General features: G+C 43.3%; 1 protein-coding gene across 5 annotated transcripts in view; it reads left to right on the top strand.

The window, feature by feature from the left end:
- The window catches only part of LOC138971330 (transcription factor SOX-6-like), a 328,814-nt gene that overhangs the window by 295,361 nt on the left and 11,741 nt on the right, over positions 1–21,712 (top strand). The window lies entirely within an intron of this gene.

The raw sequence follows: 21,712 nt of genomic DNA, 5'->3' as shown, positions 1-21,712 counted from the left end.
CGATGGTTTCGTTGACCTTTGACCTTTTTCAAGGTCACAGGTCAGCGTCAAAGGAAAAATTAGACATTTTATATCTTTGACAAAGTTCATCGGATGTGATTGAAACTTTGTAGGATTATTCTTTACATCAAAGTATTTACTTCTGTAGCCTTTTACGAACGTTATCAGAAAAACAAGGGAGATAACTAGCCTTTTCTGTTCGGCAACACACAACTTAACGTTGGGCTTTTCTCGGAAACTATAAAAGTGACCGGGCTCAAATTTTATGTGAACGTGACTCCCAGTGACCTCTACACTTTGACGTCTGCTTTGGTGACCTTTGACCTTTTTCAAGGTCACAGGTATGTCTTGAAGGAAAAATTGCCTCATATAATATTCAGAACTGCGAAAGTGACTCGATCGAGCGTTTGCTCTTCTTGTTGGTTTATTTTGTTTGTTCGAGCACTGTTTTAGGTTTGAATTTCTGTTAAGTCCTTTCAACATCTCATTTTATCTATTAGTCGAACACTCAAGAATGATAATTCATTTTTGATAAATGTTCCTTTTAGCCGTCTTTATGGTGTCTGTTATTTTGTTATCGGTTTTTTTTTCTTTTTCTTTCCTATAGTTATTTCTTGTGTGTTTGTGAATTTTGATTATTGAGCTTCGTAATGGGCAGACGGTCGTTATAGAGAGGGGATCGCAGTAACAGGTTCGACTTTAACAAGCTTATACAGTGGAACCCCCTTTTAAGACCTCCAAAAATCTGAAAAATGAGGTCTTAAAAAGGAGGTAAATTTACAGAGGTTATGAACAGAAAATCTGAAAATCCAAGGTCTTAATAAGAAGGAAGTCTTAAATTGGAGGGTCTTAAAGGGGGGGGGAGGGGGGGGGGGTTCAACTGTATATACGAGCCGGTGTGACACGAAATTTTTACCCCACGAAAAATTTACTCCGGAGTAAAAATTTCGTGCGAAATTCTTACTCCGAGTACACTTTTCGTACGAAAAAAGAACTCCCCAAGGTACGAAAAAATTACTCCCTCCACGAAATTTTGACTCCCCAAATTTGTACTTCCAGTAAAAATCTCGTACGCGAAAATGGGATGCGGGCGAAGGGATAATGCCAATAGTTATGTGATCTGGCGCAAACAAAATTTAATGTCGCAATGCTTGCTCTCCACCCATTCCACCACCAAGACTAACAGGGGACAGGGGAGTAAAAGTTGCGTACACCTGGGCAGTAAATTGCTCATGTTAGGGTGGAATAATTTATTCGTTATTTATTCGTCAGGGGAGTAACATTTTCTACCGACATGTTGACTCGGAGCACACATGTCGTTGGAAGTAATTTTCTCGTGTTATGGGGGAGTAGTTATTTCGTAAAGGGAGTAATATTTTCTTACGAAATTTTTACTCCGGAGTAACAAATCTCGTGGAAGTAATTTTCTCGTGTTACACCGGCAGCAGCATCCTTCTTCTCTGTTACAACCTAGTTATTGCTCACAAACGCAGTGTGAACAAAGTAAAGTTTGTGCACCAGGAAGGAAGAAGTGCCTGTCTAATCTCAGGGATAAAAGAGACGGTCTTTTGTTTCGTGCTTTGAACTGAAAAGCTTCGGTTCCGATTTCTTCTGAAACGACGCACGCTTAGTTGGAAAAGAGATACAAATCATCAGTGACGGACTTACAGGGCGATTCGCCGGGTTGAAGAACATCGGAGATGACGAAATCTCACGATTGTTTTTTTGTTTGTTTGTTGTTTTTGTTGTGGGTTCTTTTTTTACATTTAGTCAAGTTTTGACTAAATGTTTTAACATAGAGGGGGGAATCGAGACGAGGGTCGTGGTGTATGTGTGTGTGTGTGTGTCTGTGCGTGTGTATGTGTGTAGAGCGATTCAGACCAAACTACTGGACCGATCTTTATGAAATTTTACATGAGAGTTCCTAGGAATGATATCCCCGGACTTTTTTTTCTTTTACTTTGATGACGTCATATCCGGCTTTTTGTAAAAGTTGAGGCGGCACTGTCACACCCTCATTTTCCAATCAAATTGATTGAAATTTTGGCCAAGCAATCTTCGACGAAGGCCGGACTTCGGTATTACATTTCAGCTTGATGGCTTAAAGATTGTAAAAAAAATAGTTTTGTTATAAAACGATCCAGATTTACCTTAAATCTTATTCTTCATCATTTTCTGATTCCAAAAACATATAAATATGTTATATTTGGATTAAAAACAAGCTCTGAAAATTAAAAATATAAAAATTATGATCAAAATTAAATTTTCGAAATCAATTTAAAAACACTTTCATCTTATTCCTTGTCGGTTCCTGATTCCAAAAACATATAGATATGACATGTTTGGATTAAAAACACGCTCAGAAAGTTAAAACAAAGAGAGGTACAGAAAAGCGTGCTATCCTTCTCAGCGCAACTACTACCCCGCTCTTCTTGTCAATTTCACTGCCTTTGCCACGAGCGGTGGACTGACGATGCTACGAGTATACGGTCTTGCTGAAAAATTGCATTGCGTTCAGTTTCATTCTGTGAGTTCGACAGCTTGACTAAATGTTGTATTTTCGCCTTACGCGACTTTTTTTTTTTTTTTTTCAAGTAGATCAACGCAGAGAAATGGTGATAGATATATACAACGCATTTTCAACGTTGTCCTTTTTATTCTACTCGCCTCTGTTACTACTGTTGTTATGATAGTCGTCGTCGGCGGCATTGTACCATTGTCCAGACTGCTGAATATGGGGAAAACATTGACGGCAAAAATTTTGTAAATACCAAGAAATAAGACTTTACACCCTCCCACCCCCAAACCTCCCTCTTTACTTTTTTTTAATATTTTTTTTATCTCGCACCCTCTCTCTTTTTCTGCCTTCCCTTCTTTTTTGACTGTCTGTCTGTCTGTCTGTTTGTTTGTCTGTCTGTGTTTTTTTGTCTGGCTGACTGGCTGGCTGGCTGGCTGACTGACTGACTGGCAGGCTGGCTTGCTTGCTTGCTCGCCTTTATGCTTGTTTTCTTTACTTTTGTCTTCCCTCCCTTCTTGCTCTCTATTTCTTTCTTTCATTTGAAAAAAAATAAAGGACATTGTAAAGTCATATATATAGGTTTCAAGAAACATACTTTTCCTAATACTGACTGTCCTCGTAGCTTCCTATACGGCTGAACAGTAGGTTGACTTTCCAGACGTACAGAAACAATAGAAGACTATTGTGCATTGGGGGTCATACTGCGCGCGTTGAACAGTGTGCATTGTCATGGGTCACGTGACCCTTGTTCTGGCAGGTCATTGGTGAACACGATACGAGTGCCAGACAGTAGCGTTACTTAGAGAATGAAAGGAACATTGTTTCAGTGGGGTTTAAGATCATCGGTGTGTGTTTCTGTCTGTCGGTTGATGAATTGTTGTGGCTATAGGTTGTGTTTTATGCTGATGGAACATGGGACCTGAGGCCGGTGAGAGATATGTGTGTTGTGACTTTTGTTTTTTTATTTGTGGACTGATTCTTTGTTTGTGTTTTGTGGTTTTGTATGTTTGCTTTATTGTTGAGTTTTTTGTTTTATGTCCTGTGGGTGCTCTTGTTGATGTCTTCTTCTTCTTGTCGTTCGCCTAGGTTACACTTGGAGTCCAGCTCTGGTTATGAAGCTGGTGGTCTTATGTAGAGCCTCCACATGTGATGTCTTCTTCTATTTGTTTGTTGATTGTTTGTTTGGCACTGTTTTGTGTTTTCAATGTTGCTTTTTTGTTTATGTGCTAGTGATATTTTTGTTGTCTCTGCAGTCTTTAAAACTGTGAGTTGCATTGTATGGTTATTGTTTTTTTGAATTTTTTCGAAGGAATGTTACGTTGTCTGTTTCCTGAATGGTGTGTGTGTGTGTGTGTGTGTGTGTGTGTGTGTGTGTGTGTGTGTGTGCGTGTGCGTGTGTGTGTGTGTGTGTGTGTGTGTGTGTGTGTATGTGTGGGTGTGCGCGCGTGTGTGTATTGTGTTTTGTATTTTGTTAACTTATTTATAGCGGATAACATCACCCAACAAACTTTTTGAATTAAGTGTGCCATTGATAAATCGTTTTAATTTTTTTTATACTGACAGACTTAATTAAGATTCTGTGCTCTCTCTGTCTTTCTCTCTTTTTCTTTTCTCTTTTTCTTTTCTTTTGCTGCATGTTTTGTTTTGATTTTCTTTACGTCATATACGATTGTTTTCCTGTTATATTATTCCGAAAGTGAAAACTGGGTGTGCAATGAAATCACAGTGTGCGACTGTTTATTTCGTTTGTTATTTTCAGGAAACGTCGTCATTATTTTCCCACGAACTTGATCAGTTTTAGACCGTTTGAACTATCCTAGTTTCGAACGTTTACCGCAGTGCCCACGCAAAACCGCCACTTACTGTATATATATGGCAGTCGTTAGCGAAATATAATTAGTCAAACTTCGTTGTCTGTTGGTTGAGTCTGAGTGTCCGCTTAATACAAACACATTGTTGTGGGCAAGACAAGACACAATAGGCCCCAGTGCAGCCATTGTGGGGAGCGAGACAATAGGCAGCCTGTCTGCTCGCTTTTGTTGTTGGACCTATCGGAATCCACCATGCTTCCTTCCGTTCCTGTGAAGCACTCAGTGCTCTAACCCTCTCTCTTGGGCCCTCTCCTCTCTCTCTATCTTTACACCACTTGTTGTACTCTTTGCCTTTTCTTTTGGTCCTTAAAAGTTCCTACTCGGTCTCTTGTGTCTGTCTGTGTGTGTAGTGATTGTACTGAAGTCATTGTCTTTTTGTGCGATTTGGTGTCAGTCGTCGCATTGTGCCGCTCTGCACGTTATATTCGTGCTGTATTTGGTGTAAAAAAAAGAGTGTCAGTTGTTTTGACTGAAAAAAAAAAATCACTGTTATATGAAGGAAAATCGAAGGATTCATGAATGGTAAGCAACTTGTGTTAATTATTGTTTGTGTCTTCTTCCTTTTTTTCTTCTTCGAAAACTAAGAAAAACAAAGCTCGTTTTAAGATTTCATACGTTTAAAATGTGCAAGTGAAAAGAGAAAGAAAAATAAGAAAAAATAGGATTAAGATCCTGTGGTATTGCGAAACTAGTTTCACGTATATATATTATATAAGCATGATTTATGCTTACTTGTATTATGTAAATCGAAACGGACTTGAAGCTTATAATATAAGAAACAGGATTCAGATGATGGTCTGCTTGGCAGCTTGATATGGAATGTCTTTCATTTCAAAATTATTGTTCCGGTCGTAAGTTACATAAGTATTCGTCATAAACACCTCAGTAGGATATGGTGTCAAATGCTCTCTGTGATGCAACACACAATTCTGTCAGTTTGCAGTCGGGTTGTTCCTGTTGCAGGAAAAAGTATCCTGTTTACTGACACACGCACACATTGCGATAGAATATTGTCGATCATTGTTTCTCTTCCCATCAACAGCTCAGTGACAATGGCACTCTTGTCACAAGAACAATAGTTCAAGACTCGCTTTCCGATTACGCGCACAAGACCCTTCGTGACAATTAGCATCTACGTCATATTCACTCCTTGCATTATTGACACATTTCACTGTTTTCTGAACAATCAATTTCATCTGAGCTATGCATAATCTCAAGCGGCTCAATTGTAACGGTGGTCGGTAGGAGCAAGTTTTACTACAGTCTGGAAAACTGACAATTGGGTGAGCGAAAAAGGCTGCATATGGAAGTCTGATTTTCCTCTTTGTGGATATAATTGTTTTGTTGTTGTTTTTTGTTGTTGTTGTTTTTTGTTTTTGTTTATTCATTTTCTTTTAAGATTTGTGTTAGCCAACGTCCCGATATCGTGTTATATCTAAAATTACTACACTGTGTTGACATTATGCATCAAAGATAAGTATTTTATATTATCTACCAAAGATAAGTATTCATATTATTTCTGGCGTTGACGCTTTTTATATTTATTTTATAAACTGCTTTATCGCGTACAGATTTTTTTTTGCGAGAATTTAAAAAATAAATCCTAGAACCATCCCTGTGTTATATGTCAGCTCTGCGCACGATATGTATTACCTTCAAATGATCTAAAGAAGTACGGCATAAAATTATAGTGCATGGGTCCAACTAAACAAAAGATATAGTCGAACCTGCCTCAGAATCGACCACCTGCCAATTACGACCACCCAAAAATATCAACAAGGGTATATTCTATACAATAACCTTTCCATAGCGACCAGCTGTCTATAACGACCACTTTTGGCCTGCCCTTTGGTCGGTCGTTATAGGCAGGTTCGACTGTTCCTCTCTTTACGGACACACTGCAGACTGGTAAGACCATCTTTACAGGCATGAGACCAAGGGTAGGGCGGATGGTGGCGAGAGAGGTGAAGGGACGGGGAATGTTTACAGTGCCGTGTGCCGGGCTGTGAGTAGTGCCCGCCAATGTTTAGCTCAGGCACGTCGCTGCAGACGCGCCTTAGTTTTATGCAGGAAAATGCAGCGCGCTATTCTGGCCATCTGGGCAACTGTCGTCCTCATCTCTAAGGTAGACTGATACCAAGAGGTGTAAGTTACACCCGCCTTCAGGCTCAGGCATTTTCAAACGCTCGACTCAAGACTATTTAGCGCCACAGAGCATCCTCACAGATGTTTGGACTATCACTCTCAGCAGGAAGAACACGAAGACACAAAAGGAAAGACGTGAAGAGCGTGAAGACAAGACTATTCAGCAGAAAACAAAGGACTGCATGAAGACGGCTGGTAGTTGTTAGCACCGAAGAAGTAATGACTATCACATCCTCTCACTCTGTCTTCTGTCTTTCCTGGGCTTTCGTTCTTACCCCCCTCCCCGACCATAAAACTCGCTCCCCACTTTTCCTGATTCGACTCGTGTCATCTCGCCACAGGCGGTGATCTCCCTCTGGGTGTTGAGAGTTGTCGGCTGTTACGTTGCGGATGTGACGTCATCGGGGGTGATGAGTGCTTGTCATATCATAAAGTAATTACTGCTGGAATCTGCATCAGATGTGAGAATTACAAGAAGAAGAATTCTGGACAGTTTGGCTGGTTTCTTCGATCTGTTCCTGTCTGTCTCCTCGCCTACCCCAGTTCCTTGTCTCTAAGATTTGTTCACCCTTTTTCCCTTTCTACTTGTGAATTGAATACTTATTACGCGTATTAATACATGAATTTCATTAATAGCATTAAAGGCACAATACAATAGTGAAGAAAAACTGAAAATATCATTAGTTTTCTTTCCATCTTGCTTTTGTCCTTCTCTTTTTTAGTCTTCTTTTATTTTCATTTTAGTTTAAGAAAGGTTTTAACAATTCGGATGAAAGCTTTGCGCCGTTATGCTCATAATTATAATGAGATGGTGTGTTACAAGCGCCGTTTTTGTTTCCCATCTCGCCCCAACACCGCACGAACACAATGCGGCTTTTGTCTTTAGGCTGCAGTAATTGGAAGTAGCCGGGCCTTGAAGCTCAACTCAGCGTTCGTTCCTCTGCTTTCTTGGCCTCATAAATCTCATTAAGTGGCCAGCCCTACCTACCCTTGTCTCTCCGAACAAAGGAGTTCTGATAGTGAAGTGAGAAAACCAGCTGCCGCGGCTACTGCTGCTACTGCTGCTGGTGTTTCTGGTCTTGAAGATTATGCTTGTCGTGGCACCACCCATTGTTTGTAGACTGTGTCCATTTGCTAACTCTGTGTACTGGCACAGTCCTGGTGGTACAGATATTCAAAGATTCTGCTTTAGGTAGTTTAGTTGAAACTGCTTGGGAACGAACGGTCTCTGAATACACTTTCAAACTGAATAGATAATTGGTAGCTGTTTATTACCCCCCACGCCACCTCAAGAAAATGGAAGGACAAACGAACCCAAGAAAACAATGTAAGAATATATAAGAATATTTGTCAAGGAAAAAGCAGAACACACCAAGCAACGCACCATGTAGACTCTTATTCTGTATACTCGATGGATATTGTGTTTGTTCGAATCAGTCTTCATTTTTGACGAGTCAGGAAAAAAATATTTGCGTGAATGAAGTAACGGAAGAGTGCGTTAAATTCTAAATTGTTTCGCTCGAATCTGCCCTTTTCACGAGTCAGCAACAACAACAAAAACACACAAACACACACACACAATTAATTACATGAATGAAGGAAGAGGAAGAGCGTATCCGTTATCCCAAGGGACTCACTGTTGGTCATCATTGCGCGAGTGGCAGGTCGGTCCATCATCGGTCACGCTACCGGTAGCCACTGGCCGGTCATTGTCCAACGCAAGGTGTCAAGTATGGGCGGAGCTTCACTATCTATTCTCCAATGGCTTGGCTTTGTTCTACGGTCGCTCGCGTTAACGAACGACAGGTGGCCGTTGTTCGGCTCGAGTATGTGCATAAGAAAGTGTGCGTATAACGCCTTTTGTTATTGGGTGTTTTGTGCACCAAGGCTGTTATCTATTGGGTGAATTGTGCGTCGGGTCTCTTTATTTACTGGCTGTTTTATTGTGTTGTGTTGTCATCGACAGTCTGTGTTGAGGCTATACATAGAGCAGGGTCGGTTGCTGCATATTCACTTGCTGTGTCTACTCAGTGTGGGATTGCGTTGTTTGCTGTACGTACTCAGAGGTTGCTTGGTTGCTTCTGCATAGTTGACTTGAATTGTCGATTCTGTTCGAAAAGATCGTCCCTCCAAGATTTGAACAAGGTTAGATTTTATGGCTATGGCATCTGTCTACTTATGCTTTTGTGTATACATTTTAAAGAAGGTTTTGTTGTTTGCTTGGTTGTTCGTCGGTTTGTTGGTTTGTATTATTGTTTTGCCTTTGTTTGCTTTGTTTGTTTTGTTATTTGTTTGTTTCTTTGTTTCTTTGTTTTTTTCTTTGTATGCTTGTTTGTTCGTCGATTTGTTGGCTTTTTTCTGTCTTTTTTTTATTGTTGAGTTTTGTTTGTTTGTTTGTTCTCAAATGAGCTCGAGCCAACACTGATTGTGTTACCAAATTCATCTTTTTTCTAAGAGAAGCTGTTCTACTTTCGCACAAAAAGAGTTGTGCACAAACAACTACAAAGCCTTTTACTTTCCTGAGAGTCTTTTTACTGTTCGTTTTTGTTATGTGTTCATTCATTTGAATGAACTCAACAGCTGGCAATACAATTTGGCGCAGCAACAAAGCGCAGCGCTCGTTTCCTTTCCTGTGTGTTTGTAAATACCTACATTAGCCTGTTGATGAAATCATTTTTAATTTCAATTTTGTCGTGTATGTGAAATAATACGAACGGGGTTTCCTACATGATATCACATACTATGTTTTTTTTAATAATTACGCAGTGGATGACTGCTTTTGTCCAAGTCGCTTAAGAGAATTATTCGCTGAGTTTCCTGTGTATCGTATGTATCTTTTAAAATAAATCGTCTTTGTCTTCAACACATGCTATGCTTGTTTAATCATGCATTCATTCAATTTTGTTCAGAGACTGCGCTTATGGACTCTCTCTCTTTCTCTCTCTCTCTCTTTCTCTCTCATTATCTCTCTTACACAAAAACCTCTAGCTCTCTCTCTCTCTCTCTCTCTCTCTCTCTCTCTCTCTCTCTCTCTCTCTTTTCACTCAACGACAAGACTAAGAAACAGACAGACAGGCAGGGAAAAAGTGGGCGGAGTTTGTTTCAAGTCAAATCTTCTTCATCATTGGACTGTATGGTTTATTGGAAGCGCAACATAAAATCCGCGAGGCGTCTTTCCCTCTTTCTCTCTCAGCCTCCGTCACAAATCACGCGAGTGAAGCGTATTTGGGAGTCAGCTTCCTTTCATGTGACGATTTTACAGCAAGGTTATGGGCCATCTTTCAAACAACTTGTACAAGTATTTTTTGGCGCCTCTGTGCTTTACTTCCGGCTATACAACTGACATGCTCCAACGGCGTCTGTTCCGCTCTTAATGGCGCAACTTAACGTCACGTGGTAAAACTTAGACGGGAATCGTTTTCGTAGCTTTGTGATTTAGATTGGTGATCTTTTCCTTTCAATGTTAATGTTTGGTAATAGTTTTGTTTTTCTTTTTCTGAACTGTTCCTAATTATTTTGTAATATTTGCTGGTTATTTTTGTTGCGCTCTGTTGTTTTCCTTTCTATACACAAACTTGGCGAGTGTATAGTTGTTGTCGTCGCTGTTGTTGCTGTAATCGTCCATGTTCGATCACGTTGTCGTCGTCGTAGTTGTTATTGCTGCTGCAACTATACTCTCTCCCCTCGTTGTCTTCGGGTTTGGTTTTTTTAGAAAATTGTTTCAGACGTTTAAGAGTGGTCTTGATTGCAGAGGCACGACAAACAACGATGGGGGGGGGGGGGGGGGGGGGAGGGGGGGGGGGGTCCTTTACGTCCTCACAGGAAGATTTCCTATTAGGGCCATGTGTGTCATAATATGCTAAGATACCGCAGAGGGAATTATCGGGTATTTGACTTTATACTCACCAGTGTTCGCGGTATTCGTGACAATTCTCCAACAATGCGCACTGACGCGTTTGTCCGGACGCTCTTTGATGTTTCATCAAAGCGTTTACAGTCATCGCATTTCTCTTTGGTCAGTTGTTCTTTAGATAAGTTTGGTGAACTTTCAGATACGAAAATGTGCGGGTTTTCTGACGTAAAGTGTGAGCTTTCGTAAGTGAGTCGCTGCACTTTCGTTCGTGGAAGTGGGCAATGATTTTAAGAAATGAATGAATACTCTTCTTTGCAGAGGAAAAGCCCTGCCAGCCAATAATAGAATGCCTTGTTCGGAGCATTGCAATTGAAGTTTTTCCTTTCGTGTGAAAAATAGAAAAATTGAAATCTTCGAAAGATTTTCTTAGTTTAGTCTGAGAAGTTACCAGAAATATATTTGACAAGAAATATACTCTCCCCCACTTCCCAATCTTGACATTTGCATGTATATATAGGCTTAGTTTTTTTAAACAAAATATCTGCGCCAAGTCTGTTCAAATGATTCATCCCAGTGGCCAAGCTTTAAACTTCTCCCTGGCGAAAACTTCCCTCACCCATCGTCCCCAGAACACAGAGATACTCTTTGACTTTGAATCCCCCGTTTTCTCACACTCCGCTCCCTCTCCCTCTCTCTTACAAATCTGTCTTCAGATGATTATTAAACATTAGCAGCGCCACTTGAAAGCGTGCTTCAAAGGGGCCCTTACCTTGTGCTCGCTCTTTGACAGTTACCCCAAACGACTGAGACGAACTGCACCAATTGTTTTTGCACCCAGATCATAATGTAGGCATGTGTTGAAATCATTACGCTCCTCGGGTCTGGAACCCCGCTTCTGTTGCCGCTCTCTGTCTACTGCGCAAGTTGCCCTCTCTGTCTCTGGTTCTGTCTTTTGGTCTCTCTCTCTCTCTATCTCTTTCCTGCACCTCCACCACACCACCCCACCCCCTCTCTCTCTCTCTCTTTTCTCTCTCTTCCCTGAACTCTCTCTCTCTCTCTCTCTCTCTCTCTCTCTCTCTCTCTCTCTCTCTCTCGAAATCATTTTGGAGTGAATAGTGTTTTGTACCTTTCTGTCTGACCAGCTGTACATCTTTCGCTACGCCTCTAAAAGTCTAGCTTTTAATGTTTGTTGTTGTTGGTTTTTTTTATTTGTTATTTTGTAGTTTTCTGGTTAAAAACAACAACACTCATATAAGTGTGGTGAAAAAGCAAGGTTGACATGACTTATAATGGTATGGGTAGTAGATCACAAATCACAAGGAATTTTTTTGTGTTTGAAATGGATGTGTTTATCATACCTCATGTCCCTCCACCAAGTGTTCAAATGAGATTGTTCTTTCAAGCCTGGGCGCCATGTTTTCTTTCCTCGTAAAAGCTGGAAGGCTGTATGAGAAACGCAGCACTACTCCCGTCTTGGGATTTTCATCTCCCCTCCCCCCCCTCCTCCCCCGGCTCCTCCCGTCAGTCACAGGGTGGACTGCCCCTGCCCAAGGACCTTGTTGTTTCCTGTTTTCCGCCTTACTGTTTTGTTGTTGTTGTTGTTGTTGTTGTTGTTGTTGTTGTTGTTGTTGTTGTTGTTGTTGTTGTTCAATGTTATTGTTGTTGCTGTGGTATTCACATGTCATGTAACTTTCAATTCTTCGTCCCGTTCGGATTTTTTTTTTTTGGGGGGGGGTGTGTGGGGGGGTTCTTGTACCTCAGGATTTTCCGTGAGATATTTCTCGTGCTGTTCAGCAATATAACTTCCCCTCATGAATGTCATTTCAGGAAAGGCACATTAAAACTGTTGTTCACAGAGAAAAAGATACAGCATGCTAGCACCGAAACTGCGAATCCATCTCATCTACCCCCACTTCCACTCAGTTCTGCCGCTCCCGCGCTGGGCCTCGTTTGGATTCGCTGAGCGTGACGTTGTGCGGTCATTATTGTATTATGAAGGGTTGCATGGCATTTTAATTTGAACCTCCGGTGACCCGTGATGTCGAGCACTAACCCACCGGGGTCACCCGTTCTCGCATCATTGCTTCGACCCCGTCGCTCTCCGCCTCAATTAAAACTCCTTCCGATAAGCTTTCGCTGGGTGCTTCTTCCCTATGGCCGCGTGTTAGCGCCAAAAGAGATCATTAGTGATACGGGGCTGGATACTTGAGACCGGAGTAATACTTACGCCAAAACTCTATCGGTATTCTTGGAGTGTTTGGTGTAGGTGTCCGTGGTATTTATACGGGGGAAAACCTGTTGTGTCTTTTGTGATTAACGCTGTTAAGGCTTTTATTATTATCTGTTCGTGATATCAATATTTCAACAGCGCGTTTTAGATTTAGTAATGACAAGCACACTGAAAACGACTTCTGGGTCACTTTGCAGGTTGCATACGAACACCAAAGGTCTGGATTATTACCCTGACAAGAATTTTGATTATTTTACACGGTATTTCAGCTCTGGTCTCTCTAATCACGACCCTTTGAACGATCACTTTGATCTGTGTAGTATCCTCACTTTTGCCGCTAGTGGGCCGTCATAGTCTCACGAGGCGCGAGAGGCTATCTCTTGTTAAAATTCTTCGCGCCAGGAACTTGGCGACCTCTGTCTGCGAGGACGGCGCGGCGGACTGTTAGTCGCCGATATCAGCCATTTTGCGTCACGCTCTGTTACGCCCTTCCCACAATGCACCTTCATGCTACGTCACACGATCCCTTCCGGGGAGAAAGGGGATATGATTTTTGGTACATGAATATTGTGTCTTTGGGGAGTGTTGTTTTTCTCCCGCTCTTTGTGTTTTGTTTGGCGTCGCACTTGATGCGTTTTCCTGCCTCTTGTTTGGCTGACATGCTGATCCCTTCTCTGACCTAATCGGTCTGCCCTCCACTCACCTTTATCCCCCCCCCAACTCCCAACAGTCCCCCTCCCCACCACCATCGCCTCCTTTCTCCGCACCCACAGCATCCACCTCCCCCAGCCCACCCCAACCCACACACCCACAACCTTGTTCATTTTATATGACTCCATCGATATCTATCTCATTTTGACTCTCTGCCCAGACGTGCACACGGCTGTTGAAATATACACTGGTGATTTAACTCTCTATCGATGGAATCTCGAACCTGTATCATCGGTATCTTCATCATCATCTTCATCATCATCATCCCGTCTCAGCTGTTTTCTGTTCAGCGACAGAAACGTATCAGCACTCTGACAAAAGATATGTTTTATGGTTGGCACATGCAATACAAGTTGAGGCAAATTTGACTCACAACAGCGTTTCTATCTGGCCCGATCGGTATGATAGTGCGATGTGCAAGGCAGATACGAGGCGTTTTTTTGACAATGTGATACAGGCGAACAAAAACGGCGGGGCTTCAAGAACAGATGTGTATGATGCCAGCGACCCGAGGATACGCAGTTTTGACAGTTTGATGCATAATTTGGGGAAACAAGAGAGGCTGAAAAACAAGATTCACCGCCAGACAAAAACAGTTAATGAAGAATGCAGGACGATGATGAATCGCAACAGAACATATGGCGAGCAATGTTACCCGTGTCAGCGCAATTCAGTGAAAGGCAAGAGATATAAAAAGATTTTGAATACACAAGCCTGTTATATTTCTTTTTATTACTACCCCCTCCCATAGTCTTTCCTGACACCCCCCGCAACCCCTCCTTCTTCTGTCTCATTTGCTTGTGTTTTATTTCTTTTTATTATCGCCTTCTTTCTCACCAGTTTCCCCTCCTCCCTCCTCTCTGTCTTATGTTAGCTTCTGTTGTATTTCTTTTTATTACTCCACCGTCACCCATTTTCCCTTCTCAGTCTTATTTCGTGTCGGAATAGCATGATTGATATGGCGAGGAGTTTTGTGTGTGAAAGCGATGTAACGAAAGGGATCGGAGGGAGGAAGGAAGGGGGTAGACGCCCGCTTTCTGTTCGTACCGTTTTATTCTGCAATGGGGCGCGCATGACTGATCCGTCCAAACTTGATCTTTGGAACCTGTTTTAATCTGTTACCACCTTCCTGCAAAAAAAAAAAAAAAATTGCCCCTTTATTCACCGCGGAGCCCAGTTCATAAATACACAAGAGCGGAAGCGAAGACAACCTCGTTGATGGAATTATTCAAAGTACCCGGATACCAGCGGCATCAGTTGTCGCGGCGGAGTGGCCTCCCTTTTTTAGCTAAGACTGAAGAAACCAGATACGCCTGGCAAGGGAGCGTAAGGTTTATAAAGGTGATGGCGTAGTCATCAATTCTTTGACTCAAAGAACATTTCACCAATTGCAAGGCAAGTTTAAAGACACCCTTTTGCCTTCAAACTGCCGTCTGAATGCATGACATCACAAGAAACCGAGTTCCTGTTTTGATATTTAAAAGTCTATCTTTATGCCAGATTGCCTTTAGTTGTGGTAAGACAAGCTAGATCATGTTGAGGTGATATATCCTGTTAGATCGTATCAAGTAGCTGTTTCATGTGAGTAATATGTGTGAAAAATAGGCTTCTGTCTCGTTAAATCATGCTAAGTGATATCACAGACACTCATGCTCTTTGCTTGCCCGCTTCTTTCATAAGTTTTGGGTGAAAAGGTAATGGGGTACATTTCGATAATTCCCGGCGCAAGCTCTGTATCTAAGGGATCCAGCTTTCAGCCTGCATCCTTAAGTTCTATTTTCATCTAATTTTCGCAGCCGATGCAAAGTCTTTGGTGCATCTTCTTTGAAGAGATTTTTTGGCAATCGACTGTTAAAATAGATGTTTAAAAATATATTTTACTCTGAAAACGTTTATGAAAAATACTTCATTGCTACTTGTTGAAAAGACAATCATTTGTGAAAAAAATGAATACACTAAGCTGACTGGAACTGATAAGTTTTATGGAATCAACTCATCCAGCTCTGGTCCACGGCTTGCGGGAAATTCGAAACACGTATGTTCATATGAACCATGGTTTATTTGCTAAATCATATCCTTTTTGGGTCTGTATCTAGCACTTGGAACAGTCCTTCTTAAGAGTGGCACCTGGTCAACAACAGAAAAGGAACATTTGAGAACAGAACACTTTTTGAAAGTACAACAACAACAACAACAACAACAACACCAAACAAACAAACAAACAAACAACTCATGGTCAAGCCAGAAAAGAAAAGGTGCACAAAGAGACACACGAAGATGGCAGTCAAGCAAGAGCACATTCGTAGCAGTCCTAGCTGAAAACGGTTCGATCAGTGCAAGACCAGTGAGAGACGGAGAGAGACAAATGGACAGCGAACGTGTTGCCAATGATCTCTGCCGCCACGTGTGATGTGGCACCAACCTTGTTATCCGCATCGATCACTACACCTCCCTGGGGTGGGGGGGGGGGGTGGGGGTGGGGGGATGGGGAGGGGTAAAAAAAAGAAGGGGGTGGGTGCCAGTACTATCACGCTTTTGCCCTGTCATTCCTCCCCCTCCTCACCTTGTTCCTTGCATTGATTGTCAGTCTGTCACCCCTTTTCGGGACAAGGGGAGGGGGGAGATAGAGGGAGGTGACAGAACATCACGCTTGTTCCCCCTTGTTCTTGCATTGATTGTCAGCAATGTCAATCCTTTCTTTTGCCCTTGCCCCTTTTGTGCAAAGGGGGGCTACTTCTATTGTTACGATCGACGCTTTGGGGGAAAGGGAGGGTTGAGCGACAGAGAAAAAAAGAGCATCGGATCTGGCGATGGGGAAAATGGCTGTTCGGAACAGGGGTGCCGATGTGGTGATTTGGGTGTCTTGTGGATGTCTGAAACCGCTCATGGGATTGCAGGAGGCGGTACGGGTTGGATGGGTTGGTGGGAATGTGTCAGGAACTGACGGAGAAGCTTCGTGTTGTTTCTACGTCGTGCACTTGATAGGGGCACAAGGATCCTGAAGGTGTCAATGGGGTGTCATGTGGCTGTCTCCAAATGATGTCAGTGTTCGGGACCCAAGATATATTTGTGTTCAAGCCAAACAAAAGCGAAGAAGAAAGGGTGAGTTTCAGCAGTCTAAAAGCTGACCAAATCTGGCACCAAGACAACAAAAGCGAAAATAAGAAAAGGCGAATTCCTGCTGTCTGAAAGCTGACCAAATTTGGTACCAAAATTACAAAAGCACCAATAAGAAAAGGCGAATTCCTGAAGTCTAAAAGCCGACCGAATCTGGCACCAAGATAACAAAAGCGCGAATAAGAAAACGCGTATTCTCACAGTCTAAAAGCTGGCCAACGGAATAAAAGCGCAAAGAAGAAAAGGCGAATTCCTGCAGTCTAAAAGCTGACCAAATCTAGCACCAACGGAACAAAAGCGGCATCTGTAAGCACCCCGGGAGACACAAGAGTCCGGCATTGTGCGGACGACAAGGGGTGAGGGGCAGTCACAGGTGGCAAGGAACGGTCAGTGAATGGTCAGTTCATTAGTTCTGCGCGGCCTGCTGTCTATCGCTGCCCACTTGTGTCCATCCGTTCCAACCTCGTGGTCCGCAGTGCCGGCATTGTCCGAGAGACTTCAGCCCCTTGCCCATCTCCTTAGAGGTTCCTCTTTGTCTTGTGTGGAGGTGATTGTTATCGGTGGATACCTCCTAGTGGTCACAGCGCAGGGACTAACGCCTGTGTGAGGATTTTGGCCAAGCAATGAGGTTTGGATGTTGTTAGTCTTGTGTTTGAATGTATTTCTCGGATCTAGTTCTGTGACTGCTGTGCATGTTCGTTTTCGCTCCTCTCTCTCTCTCTCTTTCTCTTTTATCTCTCTCTGTTTCTCTCTCTCTCTCTCTCTCTCTCTCTCTCTCTCTCTCTCTCTCTCTCTCTCTCTCTCTCTCTCTCTCTCTCTCTCTCTCTCTCTCTCTCTCTCTCTCTCTCTCTCTTTCTTCCTTTAGTATGACTTCTGGAATGTGTCAAACGTGTAAAGATCATGGGCTTCCAACAGCCACCTGTCCTTCTATTTTTTGTTACAATGTTCTTCCTTCCTGTAAAATAATGTTTATGGTCTTACATCATATCTTCTTTAGTTTTACATTGCGTGTCTTGGTCCCACAACCTCAAGTTGTGCGCAGCCCAAGACAGGCGCCTTTGAACATAGACCAATAATTGTTTATACGTATGTGTTCATTGTATCGGAGACCGGCAGACAACTGAGTGTCCTCACAGTTGAGTAGAACTGCTCTTGCTGGCCGTGTTCTCATGCTGGTGCCAGAGCGAAATTTGCCACAACTGGCATGGTTGACTTGCCTCTGGTGGTAGCCTGAGATCGGGTTGCATGATTTTACTCCAGATAACACAGGGAGCGTGATGAAAGAGAGGGAATGTTATTGTCTTGACCTGTGAGCTATTGTATTTCTCCCACGAGAGAGAAAGAGAGAGAGAGAGAGAGAGAGAGAGAGAGAGAGAGAGAGAGAGAGAGAGAGAGAGAGAGAGATAGAGACTAGTATTGCAGACGGTGGCTGTTCGTGTCCCACGTCAGCCATGTTCTGTCCGATAATTTAAAAAATAAATTTTAAAAATTAAAAAAAGGTTGAGGCACGACTGATTAGGACAGGTTTCAAGAGCATTTATCACAGAATTATGGACAATGCTGGAACGCCAGAAGGGAACTAGAGCGGAACTAACGAACAAAGTCACACTGCCCATCTTGTCTTGAATTCAGCAGGCTAGCCCGAGACTATAGCCATAGGAGATAGTGACTAACGAACAATGTTCTTGTGTCTGGTGGAATGCAGTCTTTTAGTCCGAGACTCGCCAAGGGAGAAGGGACAAGAGGAAAACCGAACCAATTCTCTAACGAACAATGTCGGATCTTGCTTCCGGGACACCACCAACATCAGTTGTCTGTCTGGTGGCAGCATGCGACTGCGGTTCTTTAACGAGCCGAGACTCCCTTTTAATGACGGACTTCACTGCCTCGGCATCATCACCATCATCATCAGGGGTCTGGATAGAGATGGAGACCAATTGCAATGGCAATGGCTCGCCGCTGGCTTTTGTTTCCCGGGCGGACTTCGCCTTCATTTAGGGACTCGTCCCGAGGTCAGACCTTCCCTATTCCGTCTCTCTGGCTCTCGCTTCCATCATCAGACACAAAGCTCAGACTCCAAAGACCGCTTCCCAGCTTCAAAGAAGCAAAGAACAAGGAGGGGGTAATTTGGCCCGCATTGTACGCGCGGCGAGGGGTACGTTATGCGTTTTTAGGGGTGGGGGTGGGGGAAAAAACAAAAAGTGTGATGCGTTTAGGGAGGGAGTTGAGAGTGGGGGGTGGAGGGGGGGGGGGAGAAAAAGAGAAAATTGTGATTCAATGGTGATGGCGGGTGATTCTTGATGCCGCGGCAGATACAGATCTTCATCATGGACAAGAATGCTGCCTGCTGCTTTTGATCATAAAACGCCGAGCTGGGCCGCTTTGAAGCTCCCTCGCTCTCCTCCTCTTCCCTCTTCCTCTACAACCCCAGCTCCTTTCCACTCCCACCAAAAGTTGTTGGCAAAGTCCGGGTGAGAAACCACAACAACAAAACAAAAAATACACCCTCCCTTCCAAAAAACAACAACATGATAAACGCACACAAACGAATAGCACCCTTACCACACAGACCCCTTCCACCCTTTGAAACAAAAGTCAAAATGAAGAACCGAATTGGTTAGTAAGTTTGGCTGGAGTCTCTTATTTTCGCGCCGAGGCAACCCGGTCATTAGTCTTTTCATCTCTCTCTCTCTCTCTCTCTCTCTCTCTCTCTCTCTCTCTCTCTCTCTCTCTCTCTCTCTCTCTCTCTCTCTGACTCACACACACACACACACACACACACACACACACACACACACACACACACACACCATTCCTGCGTTCTAAAAGCGTCACTGATCGTGCAGCCGCTTTACCTTTCTTGTTTTGTTTTGTTGGTCGGTGAGGGCGTTGGTTGGTGTTTTGTCATCCTATGTGCCGAAGCGTATGGCAGTTCTCTTTAGCCGCTGTCAACGGCCTTGCGCTCCCCATAGAAACCAGCATTCATTCTCGACGGTTTTATGTAAGCCTGCCACTTTCACGAGCACCGCTGAACGGAGGCATCTGAAAGGCCTTCAAATTATGGCGTGTTTGTAACGACACAATTTCCCCGTAGAGCAACAATGCTTGCAACTTTTCTTTGAGAAATCTCAGTCGTGTGCAGCGGCCCAAAGACACGTGGAGGAGGGAAGTGAAAGAGAGAAGGAACAAAATCAGCCAGATCACGCTGTGTTGAGAATGCTGTTTTTTTGTTGTTTTGTTTTCGGGAGATGGTTGATGTTCACTACCCTGATACTGTAGTATAAACCTGTATGTAAGTATGTGAATGTGCAGTGTGAATTCTTCGCGTCAGTATTCCACAGGCGAACAAGGCGGTGGGTGACAACTTGTGGAGTTAGTTCTCCTGCAAAAATGATGTACAGTCAAGTATGTACAAAAACAATTTATTTCGTATTCCATAATTATGTGTTGTGTTTTTCCTTCTCTAAAGCAGAATCCAGCCGTGTTACTTTGTCAAAATGCTGACTATTAATAAACGTGTGTGGAGAGAAAAAAAAGCATAATGGTACTATACGACAAGAAAACCAGCCGCAGGACTTTGACTCTTATCATCCCTTTTGAACGAATAGCACTCGACAGGAAGTGACGTCACACGAAAGCATGTATATCTCTTCAAAATGGTGGTACTGTTCGGTCATTACTGTTGCTCAACCCCAAACGGTCAACTTTTGTGATAAAAAGCAAGCAATAACACTTTTGTTTACGTTAGGTGTTATTTTGTTGTTCCTTCCTACTCAGACGGCAGAAAGAACTTCCAAGTGGTGTTTTATTTTCGTAACCGGCGCACAACAGAAAACTCGTTTTAGTGTTGTCTTGGATTTTGCATGTTAGTTTAAGTTTCTGAGGCCGGAGACAAGACTTAGAACCAGAAGATGGTACAGAACTGGCGATCATATTAGATGTGTCTCATTGCCAGACCCTCCCCTCCCCACCCTTTCAGTATGACTGCCCGTTATTATCGTTTTTAATTCAAAAGGCGCCATCTACTGTAGTATCTGAGACGACTATTCTCTATGGACAATCTTTCTTCTGGCATCAGTTTAGTCATGTTCTTGGGGCCACTATGTTTTCAAATCAGTAACCAAAGCAATTCCATTTCTTCCATTCCAAACCATATCTTCGGACCTGTCCATAATGGCCATCTCTTCCAATCTCCCCTCATCCCCACCTTGCCCAAAGCCCCCGCCCCCTCCAATCCCAAGTAGCGATCGTCTCTATCTTCTCTTCTTCTTCTTCTTCCTCTTGCAGAATTCCAGGCAAGCCTTTTCTCCCCATGAGTGCCTAATAATTGAATACTTAGCAAGGAAAATAAATGCCGGCGTCCGGGACTGACACTTTAAATGACTTTGTAAGCGGCGCGGCTTTGTCGGATCGGGGCAAGGAGTTGGCCGCTGTCAGTCCAGCCCTGACACCCGCGTCTGACATTGTTTAACGGGCCTCCAAACATAGACAGGGCCAGTGATTGTCGGCAACAGCGCGGAACAACATCTCCAGACAACGGCACCCAGCCTCGATCTCCCTTTGCTGTTGTTTAGCTGGGCCAGAACCACCCCCCCCCCCCTTTACCCACCCACCCAGGTCATCTATGTTGCCGTTTTGGGTAACTGTTTTTGGTACATGTAGTTGGTACCAGAGTTAGTTTTCGAAGAGTTGATTCACCAGCAGCAGGTCTCCCACCCCCATCCTACCCAGGCGTCTTGATAGGTTCTTTCCAGATACTGACGGTAACTTTTTTCTTTTTTGTGTGTGTGGTACCCATCCTCTCCCTTTGCTGTTGTTTGGCTGGGCTTTAACCAGCCCCCCTTACCGACCAGGTCATCTATGTTGCTCACATCCGTTGTGGGTAACTTTCTTTGGAGTTGGTACATGTAGCTGGTACCATATTTAGTTTTCAAAGAGTTGATTCACCAACAGGCCTCCCCCTCATTCTATCCCACCCTCTTGATAGGTTCTTTCCAGAAACTGACTGTAACTTAATTGTTTGTTGTTGCTTTGGTGCGGTTTTGTGCTCCTCGGAGTTGCATCGAGTAGCAGCTGCTGGTACCTGTACCAGAATTAGTTCTGGTGTTGATTCTTCAGCAAGCCTTCCAACCCCATCCCAATCAAGGTCTGTCTGCCCAGGGTCTCTCATAACAACGGTGCATAGGTCCTTTGTAGATGCTACCGGTCCCACACCCCCAAAAGAGATATGGTACATGCACCGATCTCCACTTCTTTCAACAAAGAAG

The sequence above is a fragment of the Littorina saxatilis genome, linkage group LG7 (assembly GCF_037325665.1).
Source record: "Littorina saxatilis isolate snail1 linkage group LG7, US_GU_Lsax_2.0, whole genome shotgun sequence".
NCBI lineage: Eukaryota > Metazoa > Mollusca > Gastropoda > Littorinimorpha > Littorinidae > Littorina > Littorina saxatilis.
This window is presented reverse-complemented; position numbering and strand designations above follow the sequence as displayed.